Genomic DNA, 6,000 nt, shown 5'->3' with positions numbered 1-6,000 from the left:
TGCCGATTTTAAGAAGGCGTCCGCCTTTTTATCGAGAGGGTCTCCAAGAGCCCCCATGTCTTCGAAGGGGAGCGCTATGCCCTTAGAAGTGCTTGCAATTGCTGAGTCCAATTTAGGAGCTTTTCACCACTTTTCACAGATTTCTTCCTCAAATGGATATTTGCGCTTAAGGGCCTGAGGAACTGACATTTTTTTTATTTGTTTTTTTCCATTCTTTTTTAATTAAGTTTAACACATTTTCGTGACAGGGAAAAACTCTGCGTTTTTTCCCTTCTAAGTTGCTGTTATGCTGTAAGAATCAGGCTGCACTCAGATGTCACCCGAGTGCAGTCCTATTTAAGTGTGAAGATACAAGGAGGGAAAACGGAGAGTGGACCCTCTAGACTGCGACGACGAACCCCTCACGGACGAGCTGACCAGATAGACCGCCCCTATACAGGGAGAGTTAGGGGCAGGCCTGTGAGGGACTATCGCCACGGAAGCTGGAGGACCAGGACGGGAGAAGACCAAGAAGAGGCGGAGATAGTAAGACCACAGGATAGGTGAGTACTGCAGAGAAACAGGACTGATGGGTAAAACAGGACTGATGGGTAAACTGCAGCAGTACAGGGACTGTCGGAGGAACTGAGGAAACGCAGAGGCTAGCAGGTCACAGGAAATACAGGATAAACCCAAAGTCAGAGGGAAAACGAACTTCACAGAGACTAAAGGTACCGTCACACTGAACGATATCGCTAGCGATCCGTGACGTTGCAGCGTCCTGGCTAGCGATATAGTTCAGTTTGACACGCAGCAGCGATCTGGATCCTGCTGTGCCGTCGTTGGTCGCTGCAGAAAGTCCAGCACTTTATTTCGTCGCTGGACCTCCTGCAGACATCGCTGAATCGGCGTGTGTGACGCCGATCCAGCGATGTCTTCACTGGTAACCAGGGTAAACATCGGGTTACTAAGCGCAGGGCCGCGCTTAGTAACCCGATGTTTACCCTGGTTACCATCGTAAAAGTAAAAAAAACAAACACTACATACAGTGGGGCAAAAAAGTATTTAGTCAGTCAGCAATAGTGCAAGTTCCACCACTTAAAAAGATGAGAGGCGTCTGTAATTTACATCATAGGTAGACCTCAACTATGGGAGACAAACTGAGAAAAAAAAATCCAGAAAATCACATTGTCTGTTTTTTTAACATTTTATTTGCATATTATGGTGGAAAATAAGTATTTGGTCAGAAACAAACAATCAAGATTTCTGGCTCTCACAGACCTGTAACTTCTTCTTTAAGAGTCTCCTCTTTCCTCCACTCATTACCTGTAGTAATGGCACCTGTTTAAACTTGTTATCAGTATAAAAAGACACCTGTACACACCCTCAAACAGTCTGACTCCAAACTCCACTATGGTGAAGAGACCAAAGAGCTGTCAAAGGACACCAGAAACAAAATTGTAGCCCTGCACCAGGCTGGGAAGACTGAATCTGCAATAGCCAACCAGCTTGGAGTGAAAAAATCAACAGTGGGAGCAATAATTAGAAAATGGAAGACATACAAGACCACTGATAATCTCCCTCGATCTGGGGCTCCACGCAAAATCCCACCCCGTGGGGTCAGAATGATTACAAGAACGGTGAGCAAAAATCCCAGAACCACGCGGGGGGACCTAGTGAATGAACTGCAGAGAGCTGGGACCAATGTAACAAGGCCTACCATAAGTAACACACTATGCCACCATGGACTCAGATCCTGCAGTGCCAGACGTGTCCCACTGCTTAAGCCAGTACATGTCCGGGCCCGTCTGAAGTTTGCTAGAGAGCATTTGGATGATCCAGAGTAGTTTTGGGAGAATGTCCTATGGTCTGATGAAACCAAACTGGAACTGTTTGGTAGAAAAACAACTTGTCGTGTTTGGAGGAAAAAGAATACTGAGTTGCATCCATCAAACACCATACCTACTGTAAAGCATGGTGGTGGAAACATCATGCTTTGGGGCTGTTTCTCTGCAAAGGGGCCAGGACGACTGATCCGGGTACATGAAAGAATGAATGGGGCCATGTATCGTGAGATTTTGAGTGCAAACCTCCTTCCATCAGCAAGGGCATTGAAGATGAAACGTGGCTGGGTCTTTCAAAATGACAATGATCCAAAGCACACCGCCAGGGCAACGAAGGAGTGGCTTCGTAAGAAGCATTTCAAGGTCCTGGAGTGGCCTAGCCAGTCTCCAGATCTCAACCCTATAGAAAACCTTTGGAGGGAGCTGAAAGTCCGTGTTGCCAAGCGAAAAGCCAAAAACATCACTGCTCTAGAGGAGATCTGCATGGAGGAATGGGCCAACATACCAACAACAGTGTGTGGCAACCTTGTGAAGACTTACAGAAAACGTTTGACCTCTGTCATTTCCAACAAAGGATATATTACAAAGTATTGAGATGAAATTTTGTTTCTGACCAAATACTTATTTTCCACCATAATATGCAAATAAAATGTTAAAAAAACAGACAATGTGATTTTCTGGATTTTTTTTTCTCAGTTTGTCTCCCATAGTTGAGGTCTACCTATGATGTAAATTACAGACGCCTCTCATCTTTTTAAGTGGTGGAACTTGCACTATTGCTGACTGACTAAATACTTTTTTGCCCCACTGTACCTTCAGCTGTCGGTCCCCCGGCGCTGTGCTTCTCTGCACTCCTCCTGCATCCTGTGTCAGCACCGGCCAGCCGGAAAGCACAGCGGTGACGTCACCGCTCTGCTTTCCGGCCGCTGTGCTCACAGTCAGTGCAGGAAAGCAGAACGCCGGGGACAGACAGCTGAAGGTAAGTATGTAGTGTTTGTTTTTTTTACTTTTACGATGGTAACCAGGGTAAACATCGGGTTACTAAGCGCGACCCTGCGCTTAGTAACCCGATGTTTACCCTGGTTACCGGCATCGTTGGTCGCTGGAGAGCTGTCTGTGTGACAGCTCTCCAGCGACCAAACAGCGACGCTGCAGCGATCAACATCGTTGTCGGTATCGCTGCAGCGTCGCTGAGTGTGAAGGTACCTTAAGAGCGGCCAGGAACACCTGAAGGAACAAATGATAACCAGGCACAGAGGGACGACAGGAAGCAGTTTAAATACCTAAAGGCAGGGTAGCACTTCCAGGTAACAGACCTCCAGAACCATAGAGAGGACAATATGGAGGACCGACTTCCGGGTATTAGTCCTCCAGGACCATAGAGGAGATCAGAAGTGCACATGTGCAGCACCGAACCTGGTATGCGCGCGTGCGCGCAGGAGAAGAAGAGGCCGGGAGCGAGCGGGGAGGGAGAGACGCTGCAGAAGGAGAGGCGCGCCGGGACGCCGAATGACAGGACTGCGGAGACGGCAGCAACGGTATGATAGTTGCTAAACATAGAATCTTGGGTTGTTCTATGTTCTTTTGGCGTTTCAATTCCCAATGTTGCTCTAACTAGTTTAAGTAGTTTCCTCACGTCCTCAGATAGTACATACGGCCGACCATACTCTTCATCTGAACAGTCTAAATCGGAGTCATCATAAAGGTGGAAACTCCCCTGGTTTGCCTTCTGATTCCACATCTGAGGTTTGGGCAGTTTTAGGAGGTGGATTTTCAGAGCTATGTAACCCATGCTTTTTCATTTGCTCCTTTACTGTGATTTTTACTTCATCCCTAACGATGGGCTTTTATATTTTGGAGTAATAATGAAGACTCCTCGGCCACAGTCTTTTGTATACATAAGTGACAGATCCGTTTGTCATAAGCTTTAGGGAGAGCTTTATCACAGAGTGCGCAGACTTTTCTCCCCTGCACAATATAATACAGAGATACTGTGTTACTGTCATTTCATTTTGCCTTACAAAGGCACTCACCCCACCGAACCTTTATTACCATGGGGGCTTGTGGAACGTCCACTGATACCGGCGATTCCGCCATGTTGGAGAGGCTATTGGCACTGCTGTTCATGCCTTGCCACTTAATATAGCACAGGGGAGGGAGTGGTGTGAGCGTCCCTGAACTTCCTCCCTCCAGGAGTGTCAGCACACCGCTCTCCTCGGCGTGTGACGCTACTTCCGGTTGAACCCGGAAGTACTCCCATTCACCTCGGCGCCAGCCTAGTGATGGTGCACTCCTCCGGCCAGGAGCAGACACCGGGGAGCCCTCAGCGGAAAGGACACAACCAACGCAGCGCCTCACCCCACGCAGGTGAGAGATGCGGCCAAACACGCCACCAGCTGCTCCTGCCGCAGGCCTCGGTCTCCGGACCGGCACCTCAGAGAGAGATCCCTCTGCGACGACGTGCAGGTTCCCCGCAGGAACAGGAAACCAAACTGAGGAGAGAGGTGCTGCCCCCATCTTTTATCTCCTATGCAGGTTTCTTGTTCCTGGGGGCTGGGACCATCTCTCATGTTAGGTGCCGTCATGGGGATGGGAAAAACACCAGTTGTTAGTGATAGGTTGAAGAGATGGGTTAGAGTTGGGATGAAGACTGTGGCGAGGTTTGGGATGAAGTGGGAAGGGATCGGGTCAAGTGCACAGGTGGTGAGATGCGATCTTGAGAGTAGAGTGGAGAGTCGATCTTCTGTAATGGTGGAGAAGTTGGTTTTGGAGGTGGAGGGCTGGGTAGTTGGGAGGAAGGGCTCTGAGTGCTGTCGAATAAAACTGTCTCTGATGTTCTCAATCTTCTGCTTGAAAAATGAGGCAAAGTCTTCAGCTGAAATGAGTGGGGAGGGAGGAGGTGCTGGGGGACGGAGGAGAGAGTTGAAGGTGTTGAATAACTCTTTAGGGTTGTGAGACAGGGAGGAGATGAGAAGTAGGTTTGTTTTGCTGTGGCGAGTGTGGTCTTGAAAGTAGTGAGGGACTGTTTGAATACGATGAAGTGCTTGTTGGAGTGGGATCTTTTCCATCTCCGCTCTGCAGCCCTGGAAGCTCGCCTCAGTTCTTTGGTCAGGCTGGTGTGCCAGGGCTGTCTATTGATTTTGCGAGCTTTGGTATGTGCGAGAGGGGCAAGAGATTCCAAAGCTACAGCTATTGTGGTGTTATATACAGCGGCAGCAGCATCCGCATTGTGTATGGGACTTATGTCTGTGAGAGGGAGGAGGGATTCAGAGAGTGAGTGTAGTTCAAGATGTGATATGCATAAAAGTGGTCAAAGAAGTGGATGGGTGAGCCTGGGGGGTCGGTATATGACTGCTACTCTCAGGGACTGGGGATAGAACACCCTGAAGGTGTGAACCTCAAAAGAAGAATGGCGTCCAATTGGCCTGTATTTATTTATTTGCTTAAAAACAGGATTATTGTTGGCGAGGAGTGTCTGGTTATTGTGTCATTAGCAGTGATCATACGGTGGGATATACACATATTCCATGTGTTCTATTCTGAGGTCGATAAGCCATATGGTCACTATTACTTTTCAGAGAACTAATTATTGTGAACAGCCTACATCCTCCTTGGATGATCGTCACCCAATCATGTCATTGTCTGGACGATAGGGGCCAGCTGAGAGCTATTCACTACAAAGATCACAGCGCTTGTTTCTGTACGACTCATGGCCTGTGATTATTGCATGGTCACTCCAATCTGTTGGCCAAGGAAATGCAGCCTTTCCGCCTTGTGGATGCAGACTGTTCCTAAAAGCTGATGGCCATCGCTGTCCCCCAGTACCAGTTGCCCGGTCACCATTAATCCTCTAAGAAAGATGTGCCTGCATTACAGCAACAAGTCGCAGACAACATGAACCTTCCCTGAAAAATTACCGCATATACTCTAGTATAAGCCGACCCCCCTAATTTTGCCACAAAAAACTTGGAAAACTTAATGACTCGAGTATAAGCCTAGGGTGGGAAATGCAGCAGCTACTGGTAAATGTCAAAAGTAAAAATAGATACCAATAAAAGTAAAATTAATTGAGAAATCAGTAGGTTAAGTGTTTTTGAATATACATATTGAATCAGGACCCCCATATAATGCTCCATACAGTTCATGATGGCCCCATAAGATGCTCTATATTAAAATA

This window comes from Ranitomeya imitator, chromosome 2, assembly GCF_032444005.1.
Source record: "Ranitomeya imitator isolate aRanImi1 chromosome 2, aRanImi1.pri, whole genome shotgun sequence".
In the NCBI taxonomy this organism is placed as follows: domain Eukaryota; kingdom Metazoa; phylum Chordata; class Amphibia; order Anura; family Dendrobatidae; genus Ranitomeya; species Ranitomeya imitator.
The sequence above is the reverse complement of the archived record's forward strand: the minus strand, read 5'-3'. Positions refer to the sequence as shown.